The sequence below is a fragment of the Cheilinus undulatus genome, linkage group 19, assembly GCF_018320785.1.
Source record: "Cheilinus undulatus linkage group 19, ASM1832078v1, whole genome shotgun sequence".
Classification (NCBI taxonomy): domain Eukaryota; kingdom Metazoa; phylum Chordata; class Actinopteri; order Labriformes; family Labridae; genus Cheilinus; species Cheilinus undulatus.
In genome coordinates, this window is record NC_054883.1 from 15703685 (window position 1) to 15715943 (window position 12259).

A 12259-nucleotide genomic window follows, 5' to 3' on the forward strand; every position below is an offset into this window, starting at 1 on the left:
AATATGCACTTTTTGTCCATAGTCTCCTATTCAAATTTGGCAACATGACAAAAGCACATCAAAAAGTGCATAAAAACACAACAACAGAGCTGTATTTGAACATAACCTGAGGTAGTAGAAATGTTTTTTTCACTTGAATAACAATAATAAGAAAAAATACAATGAAAAAATACAATGAAATTCTTTAAATAACAGTTTTGGTCACATCTTACCTAGGATTATCTTAAAGTGCATAAAAACAAATTTGCACAGTTGCAGCTATAGTTGAAAAGGACATGTTTTGTACTCCGTATCTTTGGGCTACTTCGGTCAGCATCGCTAGCCACGCTTCAAAACAACGCAGCGCATTGTAGGAAGACTAGTGTTAGGCTTGGCAGAGTGTTGCATTCACAGTGTGAAATACTGTGTTAATTTATGAAAACATGCGAAACAGGTTGCCCTCTGCATTTCTGGCATGACCACAGGCTGGGCTACTTGGGGGTTTGCTCTGGGACCCATGTGGCCCTTGGGCTGCTAATTGAATAGGCCTGCTCTAAAGTAAGGAAATGTGTGTTTGATGGATTATTTCTTTGTTGTAACAGTGTCCATAAGCAATGAATCCTATACCACTGGAAAGCCTGTTTATTCCCCTTTTAAATGGTGCCACATTTATAAGGAACATGCATTTTTGGGATGAGCAGCAGAGCTGAGTATGTGGGTTGTGCTCATAAAAAAGTCAAATCCTCCAAACTGCTTATTCTGCAATAGGCTCTTGTTTGGTGGATTGGATGATTCAAGTGTGAAAAACAAGACAAGTTGGCAATTTAACAATTTCATTATTTAACAAACAGGAGCCTCAGTAGTGTGTGGAAGAACCATGCACAGCCACAACAGCCTGGCACCTCCTCCTCATGCTGGTCACCAGCCTGGTTACACACTGCTGTGGGATGGCATCCCATCCTTTGACCAGCATTGGTTGTGTTTGTCACTCTGGCACGCCTTAGCTGATCCCACAAGACTTCAGTGGGGTTGAGCTCAGGACTGCTGGCAGGACATTTCATCCTCTCCACTACCAAATTCTGGAGGTAGTCTCTGATAAACCCCGCTCTCTGGGGGCCAGCTACATCACCTTAAAGGATAGAGTTCAGTCCAAAAGCATTGGAGATATAAGATTACTACTGGTTGCATAATCTCATGTCCATATTTCTCTGCATTGAGATTGCCTCCAATGATGACAAGCCTTGTTTTCCAGTGAGGGAGATGTCGCCCCACATCATCACACTGCCTCCACTAAAAGATGTTACTCTACCGGTGCAGCAATCAGCAAGATCAAGGTTCTTTATTAGTACCCAAAATGGTAAACTTGTTGTGCAGACAGGAGTACAGCATCCCAGAGACAATAAAAACCAGCGATTCACAATTTAAGACACAATCCACAAAAATACATTAAGAACTGACATTTAAATGTTTAAACGTTCAGTCATGATAAAGTGCTCTAGATGCCTTCCATTCTAAAATAAAAGTGCTAAAGCGCTTTTGAAGGCTCCCTAGAATAATTCATATTCTATTGAAGTTAAAGTACATCATCTTGTCCTCGTTTTGTTTAGAAGCGCAATAGCTGCAGGTACAAAAGTCTTCTCTACACTTTAACCCTATGATCCAACTGCCACAGGCAGAATCTCGACTCACCGCTGAACATAACGTTCATCCACATGTTCAGGTTCCAGAGCACATGTTGCTGACAACAGCCCAAGTGGACCTGATGGTGAAGGGCAGTCATGGCGGGCCTGGCAGCCCTATGAGACCGGAGATTGGCTGTGTACAGTCTGTTCCAGATTGTCTTGGCAGAGAGCCGTCGGCCATATCCCGGTTCCTGCATGCTAACACGGTGATTAAGCATCCTTCTTGGGGTGTCGTCTTCTTGTGACGCACACTTTGCAGCCCGTCTCTGACATCCCTAATTTTGTGGAATTCTGCCTTCAGTTTGGAGATGGCACTAAGGCTTACTCAGAATAATGCTTCAACTGGGACGCAGGCGGCCTAGTGGTTTAAGGCACGCCCCGTGTACACAGTCGGCATGGGTTCAACCCGGCCTGTGGCACTTTCCCGCATGTCTCTCTCCAGCTCTCTCATCCCTGTTTCCGATTCTATCCACCAAAAAATGAATAAATATAATAATGCAACAACTTGGTTTGGTTGAACAACAGGTTGAAGTCGCCCTATCATGATCAGTCAAACATGGCATGCCGATTCTTGATGCACCTTCTGACCACTGTAGGGCTCATGCTCACAGGTGCTGACAATCAGGAGGATATCAGACATCTGACTGGCAGCACCTGGGGGTACCAGAAGTTCAAAACAAGAGTCAACAGCAAAGCAAAATAAGCTTTTTGGCACTGGCAGAGAAGGTTTGGCTATTTTTTTTATGGGTGCAACCTACATACTCAGCTCTGCTGCTCATCCCAAAAATGCATGTCCCTTACAAATGTGGCTTCATTTAAAAAGGAAAATAAACAGACTTGCAAACAGTATAAGATTTATTGCCAAGAAGCATTGTTACAACAAAGAAATGATCTACCAACAAAAATTTCCTGTTTTTTTTTTTTTGTTTGTTTGTTTGTTTGTTTGTTTTTTTGTGCTAGGTTTATAGGAATCGTAGATGACCCTACTGTTAGGTCATGTACCACATATGGACGCTGCAGTTCTCCATTTCCACTGTCCTTTTAAAATAAAGCCATATGAATAATGACTACATATAGTGTAAAATGAGTTCATCTTGCCCTGTAACAAAGCAGAATTTTAAGATGTATTTTAATGCTAAGATTGTTGCTGTGTAAAGCTCTTGTGAGGATTTTTTAGCTGGTTTTGAAACAGACAGAAATTCGTATTGTTGCCAGGCTCCATATGAGCTATGAGAGCAAGCAAGAACATCAACATTCAACCTGGCACACACCAAAGACTCTTAAAATCTTTACCAATTTTTGAAATATGAGAGGCCCCTTACATGTGAACAACAATAACAGATTTACCTGTTTTGTTTTTATAGTTGGAAGTGTGCAATGAGATGACTAAGACAACACACCACACACTAACAGACTCATTCATCAACAACCAGAGTACATAAGCAGAATTTGAAATTTTGCACATTTTTGAGACTTCAGATCAAGCAAACTAAATGTAGCTAGCTTTTATCTACCTGCTGCATCCTTTGCTGTAGCAGTTTTGGTCCAGCTCCTCTCCTTCTCTGTTTGAGGGAGATCACTCTGGTCACTAACTGAGAGAGAATCAATCAGTGCAGGACCAGGTGTGGGTGGCTGATTGGCCCTGATTGGTGCCAGGTGTGGCAAGCTTATATATACTCTTGGGTTGCAGCAGTCTGTGTTGACTCATTATCACAGTAGCAGAGATGGAGTGGGCTGTGATTGAAGAGTCTGCTTCAGCATTTACAGAACCTTTTGGTGTGATTGTTCAGAGAATCACCAGTTGCTCTAAGATAGTTTATTGTTGGTGCTAGAGGTCTCATTACAGCTGCCTGGTTGCTTTTTTATTTAATATTGGGAGAGTTTTCTCAGTCCCCTCAGAAGTTTACATTTCTATTTAGCTGCATGGCAGCAGGGGTTAAATTGGTATTAAAGCCCCTGTAAAGTGATTAAAACAATCCTTATTTAGGTTTGATGTATGACAGGCATCTGTGTTATGAACCATCAGGCCAAATTTCATCTTCATCTTAAACATCGCTAAGTTCAGAAAATTAAGCTTCAAAATCATGAAAATAAGGCAGTGATATCGGCTCCAGCATGGTGTGGGCGTGTCACTTGAATGAGCAAAAGCCACGCCCACTCACAAGAAATATGATACTCTCAGACAGCTTGAAGCTAAAAAAGTCTCACTTTCATTTCTTAATCCTGTATCATCTCAAATTTTCTGAGATATGTGAAGTTAAGTCCATGTGTTGTGAAGTTGCTGCGGAAATTTCCTGATGTTACTCTTCAAAATAAAAGTCTTCCATGGTGATTGGTATTGGAGGCTTTTATTGTGGCAGACAGGAATAGAAACATGCCTGTTGGATACTTTAGCATCGCTACGCTAACAGAGAGGAGGAACTGAACTATGGCTTCTTGTAAAGAGAGCCACAGTCTACTTCTTTTAATCATCCAGGTAAGACGTTTGTTCCTGCTGCATCTGGTTCAAGTGAAAAGTAGATAAGCTCTTCAGCAATTAGCCTTCCCCTTAACCTTACAGTGAACCATGGCTGTATGCTGCTGCATTGCTCTGTGCCAGACCAGAGACAGAAGTTGAGGATTAAACTTACTGTTTCTGGCACAAATCTCTATGTTATGATACTTTTGATGAACTGTAGACCACCATGGCTAATAGATTTGGGAGATTTACCTCACAGTGAACAAAAACACAACATGTAGCTGGCTGTTGACTTTCAATAAAGGCAGTGACATCAGCTAACAATATATTGTTAGCTATAGACTGTACTGAGACGAACTGCTGATTTTAGGTTGTAGCATCAGGGGGACGGGGCTATCCCTATAGTGACTTGTGACTTGGTGGGGCACTACAAATTTCCCTACCCAGAGAATGGGCCCTAATTTTTTACATTTTTAACCCCTTTTCACTGTCATTCTGCCATTTCTGAAACATTTTTTGCCACTTTTAAACCATTTCCTGCCAATTATTGCCACTCGTTTACCCATTTTCAGTACTTTGCCATTTTTAACCCATTCTACTTTTTGCCTCTTTAACCCAAATTTGTCTTCTTAACTCCTTTTTACCACTTTTTCTGCATGTTCATGCCCTTTAAACCAGTCTTGTATCAATTTTTGCCAGTTTTTAACAATTTTTGCCATTTTGAACCCATTTTCATTGCTGTTTTTGCACATTTTTTTGCCACTTTTAACCAATTTTTGATACTTTTTGCCCCTTTTAGCAATTTTTGCCTCTTTGTACTACTTTTCCTATCAATTTTTTTGTCCATTTTTTGCCACTCTCTAACCCCTTTTCAACACTTTATCTGACCATTTTTGCAACATTTCTGCCAGTCTTAACTCATTTTTACCTCCGCCAAGGAGGGTGGGTGGGTGGCGTCAGATAAGATGATTGAGTGCACATTGAAGAACAGTATTTTTGTACATTTTTCATAATCAAAACTGTTATTTGCCTTTTAAAATGAAAGCTACTGCTCTGACAACAAAACAAAAGTTAATCACAGGAGCTTTAACTTAGTCTTGGATTCCCTGCTTTGGAAACACAGGTGCATTTTACATCAGTAAGAGCAGTAAGGCAGTATTTAGGGGCTGGGTTAGGAGCTGCACACAGACGTCACAGAAATGTAGTTTCTCTTTGTGCAGAAAGGCAGCAGGTGTGTCAGATGCACTTACCTAAGACAGCCAGCTTTTGCACCTGTGACTATCAACACTGAGTCACTCTTCAGTGATCCATGCTCAAGATTGACCTACTTACATCAGCTGGCCCCGGTCTCCACCTGCTAACAGTGACAATTACATGATTTTCTATTTCATATGATTCTCACTGGGGAAGCTATTTAAGGGCGGACCACTTCCTCTGATGTGTGTCATCACCTCTGACAGATACTTTGCAATGGATCAATAGTACTTTATTTTTAGCTCATGTAACAAACTTCTTCTTGTAGTGCTCATTTTGGCACCCCCTGTGGACAAAGTAGAATACTACGTCTCATTGCTTTTCTTAAACTGCAGAGGGAGTGTTGTGTAGGTAGTGTTTGACAATAAAATCTCATCTTCTTTTCAAATGTTGAATTTATCACTCTTTGTTAAGCTTTACAGTGAAAAAATGTACAAGTCCAATTCCAGAAAAGTCAGGACACTGTGCAAAATGTTACAGAACAGACTTGATCCTATTTAACATATATTCACTTAAATTCTGCACAAAGACAAGAAATAATTCTCAAACTGAGTACCTTATTGTTTGGTAACTATACACAAATCTGAATATGATGCCTGCTATGTGTTTCAAAAAGTTGGGACAGGAGCATTCTGTGTAATCATCTTTTTGTCCACCAACACTGTCAGTTTCCAGTGACTACAGATGCCAATCAGTAAAGTTTGGAAAGTGGAAGTCGTTTCCACTCTTACTTGATTTTTCCCTTGTTTCTATTGCCATATTTTGGCTACAGAACGTGCCATGCATTTTCAATGGTGGACAGGTCTAGTACATGCACTTTTTTACTGTGCGCTCATGCTACGGTAGAGCCTGTTTTATGCTTGACAGATCTGCAGAGTCGCGAGTGTCTGCACGTCAAACATGACATACAGATTCTTGAAGACACTGCCCCCTGGCTTGGAGGAACAGGAGGATATCAATTTGCAGCGAGGAGGAAGCTGGGGCTATGTATAAATGCACCAGACATTTCGCCATCACGATTCCATGTCAGTTTTTGTCTGTGTAGCCACCTATGTGGAAAGCATAAAGGCCTTAAAGGTCATATATTTACCCTTTTAAGACAAGTTTATAGTGGTCTCAGAGGTCCCCAAAAAATGCCTGTGCAGTTTGTAGCTGAAAAAACACTCCAGTATTGGATTTTTGCATGTCTAAAAACTCCTCTGTTTCAGCCCTGCTCAGAACGAGCTGTTTCTGTGTCTGTAGCTTCAAATGTTAATGAGCTGTCTTACTCCACCCTGACCCCACCCCCCTCAGGAAGTGGATGTGGCTTAATGGACATGGCTCAGGAGGTTTGAACTTTCTTCCAAGCAGGGAGGGCCAAGCGAACCTGGGGGCGGGGCTAACTCCCGACATGACATCATGAGGGGAAAATCTGAGAACGGCTTGTTTCAGCACACATTTTCTGAAAGGTGGAGAAAGAGAGAATGGAATGGGGGAGGGAATTGTTTTTTCTGGAACGTCAGGGGATTGTGGACAGGCCAGGGGCACAAATTTTTGTTGTAAAAACCTAAAAAAGTGATTTTTGCATTATATGTTCCCTTTAACCTGTGCGAAATGTGGCTTCACATTGTTTTGCTGAAACAAGCAGGGATGTCACTGATGAGGATGCTGTCTGGATAGCAATATATGGCATGTTGTGGTACAATATGCCAGTCACCTTATTGGCAGCACCTGGGGGTTCCAGAAGCTCAGTACAAGAGTCATAGCATCAGCAGAATAAGCTGTTTGGCAGTGGCAGAGAAGATTTGGCACATTAACCAACATACTCAGCTCTGCTGCTCATCCCACAAGTGCACGTTCCTTACAGATGTGGCTAAATTTAAAAGGGAAATATACAGGTTTTTCAACTGTATAAAGTTTATTGCCTCATACAAATTTAGAAATTATTAGTCTTCCTTTTGATGGGTTTATTTGTTTTTGTTTTTTTGTTTTTTTAGGGCATATAGAAACATCAGTATTATTTCCAGTCTGTTTCACTGTCAGACAAAAACTTTGAAGCCAGCTTTAAAAAATGAATATTTACATCGACAAGGTACTTTTTATCATTATTATTATTATTATGATTATTATTATTATTTTATCATAATTTCAATGCACACATCCTTGACTTCATATAATTGGGTGTTCTTTGAGGCTTTTGTTATAAACCATTGCACACATGCAAACTGTCTATATCAGACAGCCAGAAAAATGAGCAGATTTTATCGCTTTTATGGGCAACTGTGCTCACATAATGCAGCCAGTTCACATGCATGTGTCCAGACATTAACAGGAGCTCTCTCCTGTGTGTAATTATATATGACTACCTTGTAAAGTCCAAGTGCCCATAAAGCAGATTTTTACAAGTCTATTAAGCATGTTCTGTTCATGCATTTGAAAACAATTAGTAAAAAACATTATTCAAAATAATTTCTACTAAGTGTTTAAGGCCTGACACACCACAGACTTCTGAATCCGAGTATTGATTCTGGATTAAAGCTTCTCCTTTTTAAATCCCACAATACCATGTTGAATTCTCTGCTGTCTACGTACCAATGCCCAGATGAGCAACACATTTCCCTCCTCACCACACTGGGTTTTGTTCAGCCTGCGCTCGCTCACTTTATTCCATTTAAACATACATCTTCTTGTGGTTTCGCCAGCAACGAGGTGGAGGTGAAGCCTCTGCCTACTCAGCATGACTAATTGCCCATAAGTGGCCATTCCAGTGATGGAAACAAAGCATCACAAACAGCAAACAAACAGATTGAGTCACTCCATGCATTGTGCTTACTCACAGCTGGATGTAAGAGGAATAAATATACTTAGTTGCATATGGAGAGCAGGGATAAGAGTGTGTTTCAAGTTTCATATAAAGGAAAAAATGGATCTTGATTTTTGTTGTTTTGTTTTCAGAATCCTCAGGTGTGCTTGTAGTGATTTAGTGGCGGGAGACAGCTATGAAGCTATTTCCCCTGTTACAGCTAATAAACAAGAGCTTATTCTCCTGTGGGTTGGTTAATGAGTTAGAGTGGAAGCTGAGAAAAATAACACATGTAATAGAAAACAACCGTCTTACCTCCTGGATATACTTAGCATTTTTTCAGCCATGCTTGTTTATGCTGGATTGAGCCAGTTTGCTCAGGTGCTGCAGGATACCTTCAGAGCAGATGTTCATTATAACAAATTTGCATTTAAGCACAAACAAGCGAACAAAGATGCAATGCATGAGCACGGCAGGTCATGGAAAAGTAAAGTCTCTGGACAAAAGGAGGTCAGATATTCCTGTGAGGAAAGTTGGCTTAAAGCTGTGAAGCTCCTCTTTTATTTGTTTTTCATGCACAGTTCAAAAGTTTTCCTACTCTTAAGTTGTTCCTTTAAGCCTCCAGTAGCCCTTCACTAATTCTTTTCCCTTCCACTGTTTAGAAACCACAACATATTGACAGTCTGGTCAGTCTCTTTTCTTCCAGACTATATTAGTCACACAGCTCCAGAAGCCTGCGAACCCCCTCTGCTTCCCTGTGTTTATTTCACAAATGTGCTTGAGTGAGAGTAAATTTGCCAGCCACTCCACTTCCCGGTACGCCTGCCAGTAGTTTCCTGCAGCCAAGTTTAGCCACAGTTGTTTACAAAAGAGGTGTTTTTTGTTGCTAGCCACCCAGTTTGGTGAGACATTTCAGTAATAGCTCTGAGATTTAGCAACACTTGTTAACACATACTACCGAGGAAGGAGCACCTCAGTACGGAAGCCCTAAGTGAACATGCCAAACATTTTATTGACTCCGTGTTCTTGTGCTAAGTAATTTCAGGTTGTTTGTTTAGGATCTTGACTTATTTATCTTGTATTTGGAGGGTTGCAAAATCAAAAACAAACAGAGGAATAGGCTTAACCAGCCTCATTAGTGAGAGCAAGGGAAGCATGGCATGCTTGGGGCTGGCCTGTAACAATGACCAGCATTTTCTATTGTTTTCTAGAAAATGATAAAGTGAGAAAACCAGATATGTTGTTTCAAGATAATGAGGAGAAAGTAAATCAAATATATGAATACATGTCTACTAATGACTTCTGTACTTCAGTGCCTCATGCTACATGCATTTCATCTCTGAGTAAACAAAGTGGTTAGAGTGCAAAAAAAAATAGTATTGATATACCAATAAAATAACAGAGGGATATGACAAAGGACAAAATTACAGCAGTGACTGCTGAGTGATCATCAGAGTGACACTGACTGTTGAGTGGTGATCAGAGTAACTCTGTGACTGTTGAGTGATGATCAGAGTAACTCTGTGACTGTAGATTGGTGATCAGAGTGACTCTGTGACTGTTGAGTGGTGATCAGAGTAACTCTGTGACTGTTGAGTGGTGATCAGAGTAACTCTGTGACTGTTGAGTGGTCATCCGAGTGACTCTGTGACTGTAGATTGGTCATCAGAGTGACTCTGTGACTGTAGATTGGTCATCAGAGTGACTCTGTGACTGTTGAGTAGTGATCAGAGTAACTCTGTGACTGTTGAGTGGTGATCAGAGTAACTCTGTGACTGTTGAGTGGTGATCAGAGTAACTCTGTGACTGTTGAGTGGGGATCAGAGTAACTCTGTGACTGCTGAGTGGTCATCAGAGTGACTCTGTGACTGTTGAGTGGTGATCAGAGTAACTCTGTGACTGTTGAGTGGTGATCAGAGTAACTCTGTGACTGTTGAGTGGTCATCCGAGTGACTCTGTGACTGTAGATTGGTCATCAGAGTGACTCTGTGACTGTAGATTGGTCATCAGAGTGACTCTGTGACTGTTGAGTAGTGATCAGAGTAACTCTGTGACTGTTGAGTGGTCATCAGTGTAACTCTGTTGAGTAACCTGAAGAATCAAATGAAAAAAAATGGCTTCCTGTCATTCATCATTCCAAGCAACAGCAAAAAGCTATCATCAGCAACAAAAAATATTTTTAGCCACTTTACACCACCCACCCACTAACAAATGGCTGATGACTTAGCAGCTACCTGTTAAAACAGCAGAATACAAAGCTGCCAAATAGCCAGGTATTCTCACAAGAGTCTGCAGAATTCAGAGCTTAAAGATGACCATAGAAAGGGTTTACATTTATCAAATAGGCAGAACATTTGCCCTTAAATGATGCTGATAATGGTCACCATCTGTTTCAGGTGTCGCACATAACCACATGCTAACACAGTCAACCCTCTCTGAAAGTGTTTGACAGAATGAACATGTTTCTATATGTCAAGTCTATTTTGGGTCTAACTGAGACGTGGAAATACAAGAATCAATTGATCTCAGTGTGTATTATCAGGGTGTCTGACTCTGAGAAATTTGACTGAGATAGATGTTAGTCAGGCTTGCATATTGGCGTGTTTCAAAAGTACTGATTTAGTAACTCAATATATCAACTAACTCTTACTTAACAAATTGACTTTATTTATGGTTCTGCTAGTGGTTTTCTCCCCAACTTGGTGTAGAAACTTGGATTTTGCTCATCTTTTTAGAAATGCACATCTGTAGCAGACAAAGACAGAGTTGTTTAGTGTGTGATAGTACCCCAAAAACGCCTGGTGTTAACAAGAAAACGTCCTGTTCGTGAGCTCCCTACAGGCTTATGATATAATCTACATAGATGTAATTTAGAGAAAAAAAACATTTCTTCACATTTGCGTAAAATGAGATGTGTACCGTACCTGTTGTTTGGTTGTGTGTTGTTGTATATGGTGTGTCTAAACCAACAGCTGGACAGCTATCACAGCCTGAGCCTATCCACACCTCTCATAGTCGTGGTCGGCTCACTCCTCTCGTCAAACGCTTCAGCCCTCAGTGGCATTGTTTGAATCCAACTCCTTGCTGCCATGGTAACCAGAACAGAGAGAGGATAGGATATAAATGAGAGGTAGTTAGAGGGCACGACCCATATGACGTGTGACTCTCTCTCATGATATTGTGTTTAGTATTCTGGCTGAATGAACAAGGCGACGATAACCGAAGGAGTTGAGGTTAATTAGAACTTTTGTACTTATAATAATTCCTCTATAAAGATTAATGGCATTATCTAGAACAGTATGGGATTCATTACTGTCTACTGAATCTCTTCAACCACTTGTCTTTGCTATATGTACAAAGCTATGATGTCAAAGTGAAGACATATGTTTGTCATATTGAGGAAAGACACGTAGAACTTGTTTTATGTCATGGAAGTGTTAGAAAGAAACAAGGTCGTTTCTCAGTAAATAGTATTCTAAGCGCTTGCATGCTCAAAACTCCTGAAATTTACCCACATTTTTCAGGAATGGTAGAGTCATCTTTCAACTCCAAGGATGATGGTTTCCCATCTCCTGTAGTGACAGTTGGCTCCCTAGTTAGTAATGTGAGAATGTCAGCATCAGTGTGCAAATGTGGTGTGAATGGATGGAACTGAAGGACTGTAGAAATAGACAGCCTGTTTGATTATCAGTGGTTTTAGGGATCTATTAATTTATAATAAGAAATTAAAGCAGAAGTCTGGAAAAATCATGGAAAACAGATAATAAAGCAGCAACTACAGTACAATTTCTTAAAAAAAAAGTTTGGTAATAAAAATAATATAATAATAATAATAAATAGTAAATACTGTGATAATCATCATTATTATAACTTTTTTTGTTCTTTTTGTATAACCGCAAAATACTATGAAGCACTACAGTATCTGTTACACTGACAACTGTCTGATTTTAGTGGAGAAGGGCATAACAGTGGTGCAACACAGACACTGTCATTTAACAAAACCAACGAGACAGTCTGGCTGCAGACCGTAGATCTCAGGCACTCCCTCTCACCGACCGCCTCTGTCAGAACAAAAGTGTCATAATTTGCTGTTACACCATATTT